Below are 19290 nucleotides of genomic sequence, written 5' to 3' on the forward strand. Positions count from 1 at the left end.
TTTTCCGATGGAGACTTTTCAAGTCTCACAAGTTATCCAGAACTACGTAGGTCTGAGTTCCTCATTGGAGGATACGTAGGAGCAAGAGCCTTGCTTTTGTCGGCCGCCCCATAATCTTTGTCATACTGACCCTGAGGTCATGTGACGTGCACCCTTGTATCATCCAGAGGCGGCGGGCCTGATGATACGCGGAGATACCTTACGGTTATCCGCACCCTTTTGTCATCCAGAGGCGGCGGGCCCGATGACAAGCAGAGACCAAGTTTGGTCATCCTGCACCCTTGTATCATCCAGAGGCGGCGGGCCCGATGATACGCGGAGATACCTTACGGTTATCCGCACCCTTTTGTCATCCAGAGGCGGCGGGCCCGATGACAAGCAGAGACCAAGTTTGGTCATTCTGCACCATTGTATCATCCAGAGGCGGCGGGCCCGATGATACGCGGAGATACCTTACGGTTATCCGCACCCTTTTGTCATCCAGAGGCGGCGGGCCCGATGACAAGCAGAGACCAAGTTTGGTCATTCTGCACCATTGTATCATCCAGAGGCGGCGGGCCCGATGATACGCGGAGATACCTTACGGTTATTCGCACCCTTTTGTCATCCAGAGGCGGCGGGCCCGATGACAAGCAGAGACCAAGTTTGGTCATTCTGCATCCTTTTGTCATCCAGAGGCGGCGGGCCCGATGACAAGCAGAGACCAAGTTTGGTCATTCTGCACCCTTGTATCATCCAGAGGCGGCGGGCCCGATGATACGCGGAGATACCTTATGGTTATTCGCACCCTTTTGTCATCCAGAGGCGGCGGGCCCGATGACAAGCAGAGACCAAGTTTGGTCATTCTGCACCCTTGTATCATCCAGAGGCGGCGGGCCCGATGATACGCGGAAATACCCGAGTGGTTATCCGTATAAACATTCTTTTGCTATCTGTAAGACAGAACGCTTGATAGCATGCAGAGGCTGACATAGTCTTCTGCACCTTTTGTTCCTCCGGGAACAACAAGTCATTTACATGCGGAAATTTCATGGTCACCCGCGACTCTCGTCAACCGAGAGGAGCAAAATTAGTGTCATACCCTAATTTTCGTCCGGGGACCTTTGCTTGATGACATGCGACCATTCTTTGGTCCTTGTGAGGTGCTTGGCATCCATCATTAGGCAATTTGTGAAATTCTAGGAACGACAAGTCATGGTCACCCGCGACTCTCGTCAACCAAGAGGAGCGAAATTAGTGTCATACACTGATTTTCGTCCGGGGACCTTTGCTTGATGACATGCGACCATTCTTTGGTCCTTGTGAGGTGCTTGGCATCCATCATTAGGCAATTTGTGAAATTCTAGGAACGACAAGTCATGGTCACCCGCGACTCTCGTCAACCGAGAGGAGCGAAATTAGTGTCATACACTGATTTTCGTCCGGGGACCTTTGCTTGATGACATGCGACCATTCTTTGGTCCTTGTGAGGTGCTTGGCATCCATCATTAGGCAATTTGTGAAATTCTAGGAACGACAAGTCATGGTCACCCGCGACTCTCGTCAACCGAGAGGAGCGAAATTAGTGTCATACACTGATTTTCGTCCGGGGACCTTTGCTTGATGACATGCGACCATTCTTTGGTCCTTGTGAGGTGCTTGGCATCCATCATTAGGCAATTTGTGAAATTCTGGGAACAACAAGTCATTTGCATGTGGAGATTTTATGGTCACCCGCGACTCTCGTCAAATCGAGAGGAACGAAATTAGTGTCTTATCTTTACTTTCCTTTTATCTCCAATAAAAGACAAGTAAAGAGGGGCAACTGTCATACCCTAATTTCGTCCGGGGACCTTTGCTTGATGACATGTGACTTTTCTTTGGTCCTTGTAAGGTGCTTGGCACCCATCATTAGGCAATTTGTGAAATTCCAGGACATGCCGGAAAACCAAAAAAATATTGATGCACAATCCGTAAGTTTCCGTGACACACCGGAAATCAAATGGAAGCATCGTTGCATAATTAAGTGAGGTTCCGTAACATTCCGTAAGCCAAAAAGGGGATGATTATGTAATCCGCAAGGTTCCGTAACATTACGGAAAGAAAACAAGTATCGTTACGAAATTCGTAAGTTTCCGTAACTTTACGAAAAAAGAATCACAAAAAAAAAGTAGAGGGGGGTGTACTTAGTAAAAATGGGGGTGCAAATAGCACCCAGGCCCACTTGGGCCCTCCAGAATATTCCTCCAGAAGGCTGTTGCTTCTGGAGGAAGCAACCTGGCTCGCCTGGGCGAGCTGGGCGGCAACCACCTCCCCTATTTTGCTATAAATAGGGGAGGAAGTGAAGAAGAAAAGGGTTCAGCCCCTTAGGCACTTTTCTCTCTTTCGAATTTGCTTGGAAAAATTGTTTCCGTGAAGAAAATCTAAGCCGAGGCGCTTCCGAAACGTTTCCATAACGTTTTCCGTGAAGAATTTCGCAAAGGTTTCAACCGTTCTTCGACGTTCTTCATTCGTTCTTCATCGTTTTTCGATCTTCAACGGGTAAGTACCTCGAACCAAGCTTTTCGATTCATTCTATGTACCCGTAGTGGTCCACATTGTGTTTCGTGCATTTTTATTCTCGTTTTGTTTACTTTTTATACCCCCTGTTGACGTGCTTAAGCCATTTTACTTAAGTCATTTCTCGCTTAACTTAAAAATAAAATAAATTTCCACCGAACGTTTGAATTGTATTATCCGTTAACTTCGGTTAAAATAAATTCCGACCGTTCGGTCGTGCCGTAACCACGTTGGAAATCAAAAAGAGGTAAAAAATAATATAATAATAATAAAAAAAATCTTTTAGTAAAATAAAGCGGAAAATCAATCGGACATTTTCTCTTTGGGATTTCTCATTCTTAATCGAATTGATTAATAACTAAAGTGAAACTAAGGCTAAAATCAACTCGCCTAGTCAAGCTCGTCCACAAAAATAGACTTTTGAAGTTTGTCATTTCAATTTCTCATTAAGTAAAATGGATCATTTTCAAGGTCCAACGCCTTAAAATGATCACCTCTTAAGTAAAAAGAATCACTTGATAAGAAAGAACTACGTAGGTCTGATTTTCTCATCCCTAATTGAGGAATACGTAGGAGCAAAGGGAAACACCCTTGTCGACCACAAAAAGAGAAAATATAAAAAAGGGTATAAGGGATATAGAGACATAAAAAGGGAACATAAAAAATCAAAGTCATGTTTGCACATTCGATTAAAGGCTGTCGTCCCTTGGGACGGACGTGTGGGGTGCTAATACCTTCCCCGTGCGTAAATACAACTCCCGGACCTTTCACTTAAAAGTTCGTAGATCGCGTCTTTTCCGGTTTTTCCGACGTTTTCCTCAAATAAACGTTGGTGGCGACTCCGCGCGTATTCCTTTCGTGGAACACGCATCCCGCGAGTCACGCGTCGTCCTCCCGCCGAAGGGTAGGTTGCGACACCTATCCTCCACCCTCAAATCTTGTTCGGAGACTCATAAATTGATTGCCTAGCGCTGTTCATGCGTCCTCCACCATCAAGTGCGGAGCCTCCGGGGACTGGGAAATGTGGTTTTTGTTATTTTCCCGATCGGTTCCTTCGCCAAAAATATGTATATTATGTTATTGGTGTTTTTGTTGTTTGTGTTTGTTTTGTGTTGTGCAGAAAAAAAAAAAAAAGAAGGAGAGACGGGAGTCATCATAGAATAATCACGGAAGGGCAAAGACGGACGAAATCAGTGTTTTATCTTTGCTTTCCTCTTAGCTTCGATGAAAGGTAAGTAAAGAGGGGCAACTGTCATACCCTAATTTCGTCCGGGGACTATTGCTTGATGGCATGCAACCTTTGATTGACCGCTTCGAGGTACTTGGCACCTTCTGTTGCACAATATGTGAAGCCCGAGACGCGCCGGAAATCAAAAGGAAGTGTGGTTACGCAATCCGTGAAATTCCGTAATGTGACGGAAACCAAGAGGAAGTATTGTTACGCAATCCGTGAGTTTCTGTAACTTTTTCGAAAGCTAAAAAAGAGTAAATGCATGATCCGTAAGGTTCTGTAACCTTACGGAAAGAAAATAAGTATCGTTACGAAATTCGTAAAGTTTCGTAACGTTACGGAAAAAGAATCACCAAAAAAATAAAAGGGGATGTATTTAGTAAAAAAAGGGTGCAAATAGCAACCAGGCCCACTTGGACCTTCCAGATTCTTCCTCCAGAAGGCAGTTGCTTCTAGAGGAAGCAACCTGGCTCGCCTGGGCGAGCTGGGTGGCAAGCTCCTCCCCTATTTTGCTATAAATAGGGGGAGGAGTGAAGAAGAAAAGGGTTCAGCCTTCTTGGCACTTCGTATTCACTTGAAATTGCTGAGGAAAATTGTTTCCGTGAAGAAAATCCAAGCCGAGGTGCTTCCGTAACGTTTCCGTGGGTGATTCCGTGAAGATTTTCAACTGTTCTTCGACATTCATCGTTCGTTCTTCATTTTTCTTCGGTCTTCAACCGGTAAGTACCCCAAATTGAGCTTTTCAATTCATTCCATGTACCCGTGGTGGTCCCCATTTGTTTCGTGTACTTTTATTCTCGTTTCATTTACTTTTCGTACCCCCTTTTGACGTGTTTCAGTCATTTATTTAAGTCATTTCTCGCCTAATCAAAAAATAAAATAAATTTTCACCGATCATTTGATTGGTAATATCCGTTAATTTCTGTTAAAATGAAATCTGATCGTTCAGTCGTGCCGTAACCACGTTGGAAATCAAAAAAGAGGTAAAATAATAATATAATAATCAAAAAATACCTTTTAGTAAAATAAAGCGAAAAAATCAATCGGACGTTTCTCTTTGGGATTTCTCTTTCTTAATTGAATTGACTAATAACTAAAGTGAAACTAAGGCTAAAATCAACCCGCAAAGTCAAGCTCGTCCACCAAAAATCACTAAAAAAAAGATTTGAAAAGTTCAATATCTCAGTTTTTCTTACCAAGTAAATGGATCATTTTTATGGTCCAACGCCTTAAAATGATCGTCTTCCAAGTAAAAAGAATCGCTTGATTCATCCTTAAAAAGAACTACGTAGGTCTGATTTCCTCTTCGATGGAGGGTACGTAGGAGCAAGAGCCCCGCTTTTGTCAACCTCAAAAATAAAAAAGGAAATAAAAGGTAAGGTAACACAATTTCACACAATTCTAAAAATAAGGTTGTTGTCCTTTGAGACAAACGTGAGAGGTGCTAATACCTTCCTCAAACGTAAAAACAACTCCCGAACTTGGAATATTCTTTTTGACCAGTTTTCCTTCGGTTTTTCCGACGTTTTCCACAAATAAACGTTGGTGGAGACTCTGCGCATTTTCCTCCTTTGGAAAGCGCACCCGTGAGCTTCGCCTCGCTCGCCCGCAAATGGGCATGTTGTGACACAATGGAAGCAATAAATAATAACAACGACAACACTCAATCAAATTTCAAAATCAAGGCCCTCTACTTGACTATATCATTGCTTTATTTCCACTCTTCTAAAATAAAGGCTCACAATCTCAGATGAAAACACAGCTTTCTATTAAAGATAAGAGAGACCCATTCGAGCTATGGTCTATTCCACTTTAAGCCTATAAGTATTTTAAATATGATTTCAACAAAAGCCAGAGAACACGGTCATCAGAAGGACATACCTATGGATGTTCTACAGTAAATGAGTAGGTTCCCAGAAGAACAGCAAACAGTGTCGATAAGCTCAAAAATTGGTACCCAGTGTCGCAACCTACCCTTTGGCGGGAGGGCGACGCGAGACTCGCGGGATGCGTGTTCCACGAAATGAATACGCGCGGAGTCGCCACCAACGTTTATTTGAGGAAAACGTCGGAAAAACCGGAAAAGACACGATCTACGAACTTTTAAGTGAAAGGTTCGGGAGTTGTATTTATGCACGGGGAAGGTATTGGCACCCCACACGTCCGCCCCAAGGGACGGCAGCCTTTAATCGAATGTGCAAACATGACTTTGATTTTTACGTTCCCTTTTATGTCCTTATATCCTTTATACCCTTTTTATATTTTTTCTCTTTTTGTGGTCGACAAGGGTGTTTCCCTTTGCTCCTATGTATTCCTCAATTGGGATGAGAAAATCAGACCTACGTAGTTCTTTCGGAACAAAGTGTTTGGTTTAAGTTTGTTTTTTGTCTTTTTTGCAAAATATGTTTTTTATTTGAACAAAAGGTCATTTAAGGTGTTGGACCATTAAACGGTCTTTTGATTTTGAAAGGAGAGAAACGTTAAGGCATTGGACCATTAATGATCTCTTGTTTTTGAAAGGAGAGAAACGTTAAGGCATTGGACCATTAACGATCTCTTGGGGTGGTCGACAAAAGCGGGGCTTTTGCTTCTACGTATCCTCAATTGCGATGAGGAAATCAGACCTACATAGTTCTTGCAAAAGTGGTAAAGTCACATGTTGATTTTATGCTTTTGAACGGTCCATGTTAACCGATAAAAGCAAAGAGGACCGTTTAAGGCGTTGGACCTTAAAACGGTTTTTAGTGATTTTTCGGAAAAAAAACTTGATTTGTGAGTTGATTTTAGTCTTAGTTTCACTTTGGTTATTAATCAATTCATTCAAGGAAACTTCCAAAGAAAAACGTCCGATTGATTTTTTTTATTATTTTATTCAAAGATATTTTGATTATTTTATTATTATTTTTCAAGATATTTTGATTATTTTATTATTATTTTACTTTTTTTGGTTTAACCGAGGTTATAGCGTGAACGATCGGTTAGATTTCGTTTTAACAGTGATTAAACGAGATTACAACACAAATGATCGGTTGAAATTCATTTTATCATTTATTAGACGAGAAAACGGCTTAAATAAATGGTTAAAGCACGTTAAAAACGGAAGAAAAGAAAACTGAAAGTAAACGAAATTAAAGTGAAAGTACACAAAACAAGAAATGAATTGAAAGTCTCGAATTCGAAAACTTACCCGTTGAAGAACGAAGAACGGATGAAGAACGGTGAAGAACGACGAAGAACGATGAAGAATTTCCACAGAATCGCTTACGGAAGCGTTACGGAAGTACTTCGACTTGATTTTTCTTCACGAAAACGTGTTTTTGCCCAAAATAGCCGAAATGCATACCCAAAGGGGTTTTTTTTACATTTTGAAACAGCTCCCCCCTCCCCTATTTATAGAAAAAAAGGGAGGTGCTTGCCGCCCAAAGACTTAATGAAGAAGATTTCTAAGCGCACCCAAATTACTAAGTTCACCCCCCTTTTCGTATTTTACGGAAAAGTTACGGAAGCCTTACGGAACTGTTTTCGAATTTGATTTTCATCTATTTTCTCTTCCCTTTCACCAATGTTAAGTGGAATATGCTTACCCAAGGTTTTTGGAAATTTTACGGAAGTATTACGGAAGCCGCGGAAGCCCCAAAAACCATTTTTCAAAAACGTGGAGGAGCTTGCCGCCTAGTTGCTTCCTCCTTAAGCAACCCAACTTCCAAAATGTCCTGGAAGGGCCTAGATTTGAATTTCTATTTACACCCCTATCTTGATAAGTTCACCCCCCTTACCTTTTTTGGTGATTCTTTTTTCGTAAAGTTACGGAAACTTACGAATCTCGTAACGATACTTGTTTTCTTTCCGTAATGTTACGGAACCTTGCGGATTACATAATCATCCCCTTTTTGACTTACGGAATGTTACGGAATCTCACTTAATTATGCAACGATGCTTCCATTTGATTTCCGGTGTGTCACGGAAACTTACGGATTGTGCATCAATATTTTTTTGGTTTTCCGGCATGTCCTGGAATTTCACAAATTGCCTAATGATGGGTGCCAAGCACCTCACAAGGACCAAAGAAAGGTCGCATGTCATCAAGCAAAGGTCCCCGGACGAAATTAGGGTATGACACCCAGGACACGACAGAGCGTGATAGCAGACTGGGTTTACGAGAAGGTGGACACAGGGTCAAAGAAACACAGTGACACGATGGTGAGCATGAGTCCCGATCAGCGCGAAGGTGGACACAGGGTCAGAGGAGCACAGTGATAACAAAGTGGGTTTGCGAGACTAAACGCGAGCAGGAAAGGGTTTTGGGTTTTAATTTAAGTCAAAACACAACATCGGTTTTGACAAAACTGATGTTAACATGCTCTCGTTAACATCGTTTTTTTCAAAAACCGATGTTAACATCGATTTTTTCAAAAACCGATATTAATAAACTCATTTTATTTACAAGAATGTCACCGCGTTTTTGTTAACATCGATTTTATTCAAGACCGATGTTAATGTAGCGATGTTAAAACCCTATTTTCTAGTAGTGTTAAGGTCAATGTCGACCCACTCAAACCCACACTAGTTTGTGTTAAAAAAATTTATTTTATTTTCTACCATCCATTGTTATAGACTTGTGTATTTTTATGCCTAAAATATATTTTTGGTCTTTTATCTTTTAAAAGTATATTTTGGTCCTTTAATTCTCAAATTTGAATTAATGTTTTCCTTCCAAAATAGTGATCATTTTTTATTTTAAAACCCAATTTTGAGCCAAAAGGATCATACAGATGATGTTTTTTTTTAGTAATTTTCACCTTATTTATTATCATTTTTATTCAAAAAGTAGTTAAGTTTCATAGTTTCACATATGTAATCTCATAAAACAAGTTTCACATCTTATATCAATAAATAAAAAAGGGTTAAACATCATGTATTGAAATTCAAAATGATTACTATTTCAGAAGGAAAATATTAATTAAGGGTTCATTCAATGTGGTTGCAAGTTTTTAGGTTTTTTTATTTTCAAATGAGATTTTTAAACAAAACGCATTTGATAAAATGGGGAACTGAAATGGTTTAAACACAATTTTGAAACACATTTATATTCATTTTTAAAAATAAGAAAAAATGTTTGTGAAATTGATTTTTAGTTTTAAAAAACTCTCTTATTATCACAACCATGGACCTTCATCACCATAACTACTACTACCATCACCATTCAACAACATCAGTCATTGCCGCCACCACCACCATTCCACCACCAATCTACCACCACTTTCATTGTCATTGTCACCACCACCATCACCATCGTTGTTGTCACTAGCATCACCACCATTTCACTATTAGCGTCACCTTCATCACCATCGCTGCAACATCCCTGATTGTTGGCTTCTCAGTGGCTCACACACTATGACACTTCACACAATGAAACTTCACTCAACATCTTTGTTGGTCAGAATCCTTCATCGTTCAAAACTCTCCATAATCCCTTTCCAAGACATCGACAATCTACTTCAATTTCTTTCAAAACCAACGATTATCCTCACTCATACGTTTTCTGGAAAACTTCCTAGAATGTCATTCATCCATAACTACTCCAAGCGAAACACGCTTAACTATGGAGTTCTTAAGTGATAGGCTACTGAAAAAGTAAATGCATCTTATTGGTATAGGCAATATTCCCATAACTACTCCAAGCGAAACACTCTCTTACTTACACAGCTTCTGGATCCCTCTCATTCAGATGTGATTTTGATCGAGGTATTACAACCTTCGTTGCCGCTATCACTACCACAACCACCAAAAGAGAAACGTTGAGTACAAGATGTACACACAAGACTATAATTAATTAGGGATTTTTTATAGATATATGAGCAAGGCCAAAACCCAAACCAACAACTAGAATAGTTAATGCCCTTTATAACTAAAAATAATCACACAATTGGAAAAGCTTTCACTGAGAAGAAGATAAATAAACATCCATATTGACAATGTACTTGTAACTCACTGACCTTAAGCAACATTACAATTAATGATAAAAACAACAAATCCTAAGCCAATTAAAGACTCTCATATCCAACTAGCATTAAATCCAAAAACATTAGTTGATCAGCTCCAAATTGCATCAACATTCAATACTAAGCGGTTCATCCAAAATATACAGACACTAGCTAGAGACCTTGACTACTTTGTTGAGGTTTTCTAAAGATCGACCTTCATTTATTTGGTTGTGCATTGCCTCCTCCTTTAGCTTTAGAGACCTTGATCTTATGTTCTCATCACTAAGTAGTTGGTCCAATTTCTTCTTAATCTCCCACCATGACACAAGTCCATTTTCATCCAAGTTCAATCCTAGCCCAACATTCAATTCATCATAAATATATGTTTTGTTATAAATTTGGTCAACAAAATATGGCCAACACAAGAAGGGCACCCTATTACACAAACCTTCCATGGTCGAATTCCAACCACAATAGCTAACAAAGAAAGCTATTGCAAGGTGGCTTAGCACCTTCTGTTAAGGGTTCCATCCAACTATTTTACCTTTATGCCATTTGAATTCCTTAGGGTGTGCCATCTTATTGTCTTCACAAACTACCCAAAGAAAATGTCTATTGGTGAGGTCTAGACCAAGAGATAGTTCATTGAATTGGTTTTGGTCAAAATGAGTAATACTATACCAAATGCAACATACATGACAAAATGATGAGATTGTTGATCAAGCCAACTCAAGCAAGAAATATCTTCTTCCCAAAATTGTCAATGATCCTACAATTGCATATGTATTGTCATAACTTCTCAATAATGGATCAACTGGAAGGAGCTTTGGAACACGAGATATTGTTGTAGGTTTAAGTTCATATGTTGTGTCACAATGCTCCAAATAATTATAAATTGGCTTTAGCATTTATTATGTCACCCAACTTTAACCAAAAAAAGGATTCATGTGTCCGACTCTGGCATCCTTGGTGATAGTTGAATTGTCTTTTTAGTGGTCAAAATTAATCCCACAATGAAAATAAAATAAACTAGTGATTGAGTGGTAATGTATGGGAATTAATAGAATTCATTATGATAGATTTTTACATGATTTTATGAAAACATTTTGCAACTAATGTTTTTCTTTGTAAATTTTGATTCAAAAAATTTGATAGGGTCTTGCCTATTTCATGTTTATTAGAAAATGTCTTACTCGGACTTGACAAGTTGCTACTCGGCCTGAGTAATTTGTTACTCGGATTCGGCGAGATATTGTACTCAATATCTGATCAAGTTAACAACTTAGAAAGAAAGATTAGTAGTTTTAAATAAGGAAAGTGGGAAGCTCTATCTGCAATTCAAAAGATAACATAGACTCTAAATCTAAGAAATATCTATTATTAAAGGAAAGATAAGATAAAAATCATATATTTCATTCATTACAAAGGGGAATTGAGATCTATGCACCCAATTCCCCCTCTATAAAAAGAAGATGAACACAATTCAGGTATTATATTCTCATTCTAACCCATATACCTATATACCTATTTATCTCTATGCTTCAAACTTGAGCGTCAGAGTGTCTTTGCAAGTATCTCCACCCTTGTTCGTGGAGGAGCTCATGGAAGATCACCACCATGACAAGGTTCTTTCAAACTTGGTAAGAGAATTTGACGCCCACCATGGGACAAGGGAAAACTTCTCCTTTGACCACCATTAATGGCTGCAGATGGCAACAAGACACCAGTAGGGAAAACCACCATAGGGCAAGCTTCTACCATACTCAGAATGCCTATCATGGGAAGAATTATTGTCGTCCAGGCTGACCACATGACAGCAAGAGAGTGTTATGCCGCAAGTCTCAGAATCAGTAAAAGGACAAAAGGAGTCGAGCCTACGACACAGCTGGTGGCATACACTGACCTGAATAATCTGAGGGATACCAAGCTTGATCCGAGAGAAGAATAACAGAGGGAAAATTTGACAGAAGAAGTCAAGCCTTTTCAACTCAGTAGAGAAACATCCCAGTGCACCAAACTCAAATGTTAAATGATCGCAGAGGTGGAAGAAAATATTACCCAAGTACTAGAAGCAAATAGAGACTTATTCTCATGGTCCAGATCAGATATGCCTATAATCAACTCTAAATTCCACTATCACAAGCTAGCAATCTATCTAGAATCTAGACCTGTTGTGCAAAGAAAAATAAAACTTGATCCCTTAGAGTGGAAAATTATGGATGAAGATGCAAGAAAGTTGCTAAGTGCAGGATTCATTAGAGAAGTGGAATATACCACATGGCCAGCAAACAAAGTCATGGTAAAGAAGTCTAATGGGAAGTGGAGAATATGCACTAACTACACAGATTTGAATAAGGCTGTTAGCTCATTGGAAAGTGTACCACTTTGTTTTAAGTAGTAAAAGACTCGGAAGTTCGAGTGTTGAATCCATAGGGACTTTGGTTGTACTTAAGTGATGCAAACCCAATTATCAAGCAATTAGAAGAAATATAAAAAGATATGAATTGTTAAGTGTCAAAAATGGAGTAAAAGAAAAATAAAGAAATAACAGGAGTTGGGTCTGTCAGGCTCCCAACAAAGGGGATTTAGCCTTTCATAGCCATGAAAGGTTTTACACTTCAGGGGCTAATGTAGATGGAAGAAGGGGTTTGATGACTAGAAGAAAGAAATGGAGGAATGGCTAAAGAAGGGGGGTTTCCCCTATTAAGGGTGCTAGGGCTTTGGATTTCTTCACTGGAGTGCTCTGAGACTCAGTGTGTCTTTCCCTTCTGCTTCCTACTCCTTTTATAGGCCTAAGGTAGCTTACTTTTCATGCTAACTTCACGCTTAGCGTAGGCTTTCACGCTAAGTGTGCCTTTGGGCTTCTTCGTGGCCCTTCTTCGCGCTAAGCCTGGATTATGTACTAAGCAAGGGTGCGCGCTAAGCGAGCTGTCCAATTCTTCCAACTTTTCTTCAAGGCTTTTTTTTTCCAGTTTTTGCATCAATTTTCCTCTATAGCACTTGAAATCTTCTTTTAAGTTTTGCTTATAAAAAATTGCAAAGATGTTAATTTCTTCATTATTTCATTAAAAACAATAGTAAAACGAATAAATTGCAATCATTATTAGCCAAAATTGACTATCAATTGAACTCAAATTTCACAGTTATCAATTCCCCCAAATTTAAATCTTTGTTCGTCCTCAAGCAAAAGACAAGTTCTGAATGTACCGACATATGAGATAACTGTGAAACCTTTCAATGATTGATCCTGAGCTTGCATTTGTCTTGATCTTGTGATGGGAGCTTGAAGGAATGCACATGGAGATGAAAAAAGGTTAGCAAATAAAAACTTTATCAAGGCAGAATTACAACACTTCATTCCACACAAGGCTAGTGTTTCCCTCAACGCACAAGTGTCTCGGCAAATAATGTTTTTAAAGTCAACAATTGAACTAATGTTCCCAACTTTGCACTTCTTCTCAGTTAAGGCAATCATAAGTGCATACTATGGATCACTAAGGGCTTTTTAGGCTTGTAACGTGGCTGGGCTAACAAAGAACTCATGGTTTTTCTTTGGAATCAAAGTTAGGTTCTAAGAGAGCACCCACCTCATGTTTTTCTGATAACCCATGGCTCTATATTTCACAGCCCCAACTTTTCATGTATTTCATTCTTAACAGCACACAATTTATTTGGCACTTAGTTGCTATCAACTCTTTATTTGAAACAATTTTTTTTAACTAACTAGATTAAACTGGTACTGTAGCAACTTATCACAATTTACATTTGAGTTTGTGTTGTTATTGATGTTCCTGAAACAAAAATTTTCACCCAAAACCAAAAATCCTCCTCCCCCAAATTAGGGGTGAATTTGTCTTAACCCGTGCCCTTCTACAACCTAAGATAAGGTGGTCATTAATTTCATTTGGCTAAGGTTTCAAAACAATTCATTAGTCTTAACAGGGTTCAAGGGGTTCATTCTAGTAACAAGTTGGCTATTTGGCTCAGTGGTTAAGAAAATCATACAAGGCCTTGATCATTTCCACCTTATGTACGTACTCAAACAATATCAGAATCATGCAAAATCAAGAAATTAAGGACAATCATTCTCTCACAGTTATAAGGTCACACATCCCACTGGACATTTATTAAGTGTTTGGCTTACCACACCATGATTCCCATTGAGACGTGCTAACCTCTATACTCATGTGCTTTCGATTCATACTTCATCACTCACAATGATGCCTGCTCACAAAAATCAAAATTTTCATAATCATCTTATCAGTAGATCTCATTCATCAATGCATCCAGAATAAGTCATAGCCAACTACTGCTTTCCTTTGTCAATCATGCAATTTTTTATTCAATGATTAAAATTAAACTACTGGAATTAACTACTGAAATTAAATTAAATAAAACTAAAGAAAAGGGGGAAAAAAGGTTCCTAGTCAAAATGGGCCTCAATCCTGTGTGGGCCCTGGATCCCAAGCTCTATGAGCATCATTGATGTCTGCAAGATAATCATCTTCAGGTTCAACATCTGCGGCAACATCATCAGCAACACCAGAGGTGTCACCACCCCTAACAAAAGTAAGTTGGACCCCTGGCCAAGCAACCTGGGCTAAGAATGCCTCTGATGTCATCGCCGACTGTTGGAGGGAGAGATGGTGGAGGCACTGCATCGGTAGGTATTGACCATGGTGGAGGCTATGCAGCATAGGAAGGAGTTGCTCTGACTGAGAAAAAGGTAGAGAAGTTTGGCCGACAAGTGGAGGACAGACATCTAGAGGAGGGATCGCTGATGGAGGAGTTGGTGGAATGTCTAGAATGGCTCGAGTCCTAACCTGTTTTAGCTCTAGGAAGACACTAGAAGAGTCTGCAAGATTCACAACTAGCTTGGCTTCATCTTATTTTAGAAACACAGAGTTCAAGTGCTACCCAACAAGATTAGCTTTTTGCTCAATTTCCCCTACCTTAAAACAAGTCTTGCTATTATTGGGATGCTCAATCTCCTCAAACAAGTTGAAGGTGGCTTTCTAGTCCTCCACACTCATCTCCATGTTGCCATTCCCTATGTCCACAACACACTTTGTAGTCAGCATGAATGGTTGACTTAGAATCAAGGGGATCTCAGCATCTTCTTCAATGTCCATGAATACAAATTCCGCCGGAAAAGTGATTTGGTGGACTTTGACCAGGACGTCTTCAACTACCCTGAATGGTCTTGTGATGGAATGGTCTGCTAGCTGGAGTGTCATCCTCGTAGGAGCTATCTTCAGATTTCTGATTCTTTGGCACATGGATAAGGGCATCAAGTTGATGCTTTCACCTAAGTCAATGAGAGTCTTCCCTACGAACACATCCCCAATGGAGCATGGGATGGTCACACTTCCTGGATCTTTGAACTTGTGTGGTAGCTTCCTCTGGATCACTACACTATAATTGCCCTCTACCATTATGCTCTCATTGTTGATATATTTCCATTTCTTTGTGAGGAAGTCCTTCAGGAATTTGGTATATAAAGGCATCTGTTGTAAAGCCTTTCTAAAGGGAATGGTGATCTCTAGCTTATTGAAGATGTCAAGAAAACGAGGAAAGTATCGCTCCTTGTCTTTCTTGGATGGCACCAAGGGATATGGAACTTTCTTTACTAGGACTAAAGGTATCTCCTTTCTAGCCTCCCGAGCTAACTGGCTCTTGGTCTTGGTCTTAGTGGTTGAGACCTCATCACCCCTCTCCTTACTCACATACTCCTCAATTCTTTTTTTCTTCTGAACACTTTCCTTCCTAGTGAAAATTACCTTGCACTCCTCCTTGGGATTCTTCTTAATATTGGCCACAAAGGTTCTAGTGGGTCTTTCAGCCATTTGCTTAACTAATTGGCCCATCTGCATCTCCAGATTCTTGATTATTGACTCAGTGCTTTTTTGGTGTGACAAGGTGACTTGCATGAACTGTGCCAGCATTTCTTCCAGCTTGGTTGTTTACTTATAGAGGTTGGGAGGCTGATGGGATAGACCTCCTTGATTGAAGTTATTCCCTGGATGAGATCTCCAACCTTGGTCTTAAGAGAAATTTCCTCTTTGATGGAATTATGGTGGTTCTCCTTGATGGAATCCTTGATGATTTTGACTGCCCATGTAGTTGACTTTGTTAGATGCATCATCTTGAGCCATGCAGGAGCTTGACTCATAAGCGCCACCACAAATGTTGCATCCCCCAATGTACATGACTGAAGATGGAGAAGGTTGCACTGCATGCAACTGTTGAGGGAGATTACTTAGAGTTGATGTGAAGGTCTCTAAGGTCTTGGCCAGGAGCTTGTTTTGAGCCAACATAGCATCTTGAGAAGTGAGCTCAAGAAGACTTTTCTTTGTAGGTGTGTAGGCTCGATCACGGAGGATGGCGTGATCACTGGTTTCCATATTCTTTATTAGCTCCATAGCTTCTTCTAGAGTCTTGAGTTTAATCCTCCCACCGGCAGAGGCATCGAGGATCTACTTGGAATGGGGTCGCAAGGCATCAATGAAGATGTTGAGCTGGACCAGCTCGTTGAACCCATTTGTAGGAGTCTTCCAGAGTAACCCATGGAAGCGGTCAAGTGCTTCACTCAGTGATTCATTAGGGTGTTGGTGGAAGGATGAGATTTCCACCTTTCCCTCAGCGGTCTTGGACTCTAGAAAGTACTTCTTCAGGAATTTCTCCACTACCTATTCCCATGTCTTCAGGCTATTCCCCTTGAATGAGTGAAACCATCTTTTTGCTTCACCGGCCAAGGAGAAAGAGAATAGGTTGAGGCAGATGGCATCTTCTGGAACTCCTGCTATCTTCACCATGTTGCAAATCTCGATGTATATGGCAAGGTGTGCGTATGGATCTTCACTTGTCAGGCCATGGAATAGATTCCCCTGGATCAGATGGATGAGGGAATATGGATATGTGATGTTGGTCACTTGAATGTCCAATCTGGCTATGTTGGTGAAGTACAGCGGAGTAACAGAGCTAGAGTAGTCCTCTAGCGTCATCCTCTGTGGATGATCTTCTGCCATGATGAATTCTTCAGAGAAAGGATATGGACTGGTCATAGGAGAGGGAGAAGATGATTCAGATGAGGGTCCTCTCTCTCCTTGATTAATTTGCACCTCTTGTTGCTCTCTTCTTCTTCTTGCAGTGTTGTTCCTTCTGCAAGTTGCTTCGATCTCTAGATTCAATGGAATGAGGTTTTCCCCTGCAGATGTACCTCGCATACAAGAAAAAGAAACATTATCGTGCAGGTTATCAAGGTAAAAGAATTAAAATAGAAATTAAATAAAGAATAAAAGAATAAACAATGATTACTCGCAAATTGGGGTTTGTAACAACCAAGTACAAAAACCAAAGTCCCTGGCAACGGTGCCAAAAACTTGTTAACTCGTTGGTAAGTGTACCAATTTGTTTTAAGTAGTAAAAGACTCAAAAGTGAAAGTGTCAAATCCACGGGGACTTTCGTTGTACTTAAGTGATGCAAACCTAATTATCAAGCAATTAAAAGAAATAGAAAAGATAGGGAATTGTTAGTGTGAAAATTAGAGTAAAAAAAATAAAGAAATAACAAGAAAAATAAACAATGGTTTAACTGCAGAAAAATGAATCCAGAATGTGATAATGTTGGGGCCTAGCATACCAAGACTACTTGTAACGCAATGTTAATGATTTTCTTTATCTAATGAAATCTTTGTTTCTGCTCACATCTATTAAGACACTCTATCTTTGGTTTCTCACACGAAGAGACTAATTTATTTATTCTTTTCTTCCAAATTTCTTTGCAAAGATAAAAATAATAAACCGCATTATGATTAGAGATCTATACATTGGGAAAAACAAATAGCAATCAATTTATTTAGATACCCTTCCCCAGTTCTTTAGAAAATAACCATTTTTTAATACATTACCCTCTAAACATTATATGAATGATCAGGCCATAATAAACAAAAAAGCATAGAGAAGAATAATAAAAACAATATTGCATTAAATAGATAATGGAAATGAGTTACATTACAAGAGTTTGGCCTGCCAGGCTCCCAACAAAAAGGGTTTAGCCTCTCATAGCCATGAAAGACTTTACAGTTCAGGGGCTAATGTAGATGGAAGAAGGGGTTGGATGACTAGATTAAAGAAAGGGAGAAATGGTTAAAGAAGGGGGGTTTCCCCTATTAGGGGTGCTCAGGCTTTGGATTTTTTCACTGGAGAGCTCTGAGATTCTATGTGTCTTTCCCTTCTGCTTCCTACTCCTTTTATAGGCCTATGGTAGCTTACTTTTCATGCTGACTTCGTGCTTAACACGGGCTTTCACTCTAAGCGCACCTTTAGGCTTTTTCGTGGGCCTTCTTCACGATAAGCCTGAATTGCACGCTAAACCTGGATTGCACACTAAGCGAGTTGTCCAATTCTTCCAACTTTTCTTCAAGACTTTTTCTTCAAATTTTTGCATCAATTTTCCTCTAAAGCACTTGAAATCTTCTTCTTTTGACTTCTGCTTATCAAAAATTGCAAAGATGTTAATTTTTTCATTATTTCATTAAAAACAATAGTAAAGCAAAGAAATTGCAATCATTATTAGCCAAAATTGACTATCAAATTAACTTAAATTTCACAATTATCAAAGGCATGCCCTAAAGATTCGTATCCACTTTCGAGCATTGATGGAGCGTTCGGGTTCCCTATCTTAAGTTTTTCGGATGCATATTCTGAATGCCACCAGATCCCCATGTTTAAGCAAGATGAGGAGGAAACCGCCCTCATGACCAACACGGCTAACTACTGTTATTCAGTTCTGCCATCGGACTCAAGAATGTCGGAGCCATTTACCAAAGGCTGATGGACAAGATATTTACCAATTAGTTAAGGGGAATCTTGGAGGTCTATGTGGATGACATGGTGGTCAAAAGCAGAAGCACCATCTCCCATGAAAATGACTTAGCAAAAATTTTGGTCGAGATAAGAAAACACAACATGAGGATAAATCTGGAAAAATGCATATTTGGAGTACAAGGCAGGAAATCCTTGGGCTTTATGCTGACTCAGGGGAAATGAAGCTAACTCAGAAAAGTGCATTTCCATCATAGCAATGAGAAGTCCAAACACATTAAAAGAGGTGCAGAGATGCAGAGACTCATTGACCAACTAGTAGCACTACCCATATTTCTACCAAGAACGGCATACATGGCTAAACCGTTCTTCAAATTATTAAAAAAGCAGGAGGGAACAAATTGGAATGGGGAATATGAAGCCCACTTCCAGAAACTTGAATAATTCTTTGCTTCACCGCCCATCTTGAGTAAACCTCCAACCGAGTAAAGATTTGATCCTATACCTAGTAGTATCTGAACATGCTATAAGTTCGGTGATTGTGGTAGAAGAAAAGAAGAGACAGAACCTTGTCTATTACACAAGCCGAATCTTAAAAAAATGCATAAACAAGGTATCAAATGATCAAGAAGTTAGCCTTGGCTCTAGTCACAACTACTAGAAGACTAAAACCGTACTTTCAAAGCCATCAAATTGTGGTTCAAACCAACC

The 19290-nt window shown here is 39.7% G+C and overlaps 1 pseudogene; it reads right to left on the bottom strand.

Moving 5' to 3' along the window:
• LOC106799633 (UDP-glycosyltransferase 83A1-like) overlaps positions 1-11265 on the bottom strand; it is a 50492-nt pseudogene extending 39227 nt beyond the window's left edge.
• Between the last annotated feature and the right edge of the window lie 8025 nt (positions 11266-19290).

Source organism: Glycine max, chromosome 1 (assembly GCF_000004515.6).
Source record: "Glycine max cultivar Williams 82 chromosome 1, Glycine_max_v4.0, whole genome shotgun sequence".
Taxonomy (NCBI): Eukaryota; Viridiplantae; Streptophyta; class Magnoliopsida; order Fabales; family Fabaceae; genus Glycine; species Glycine max.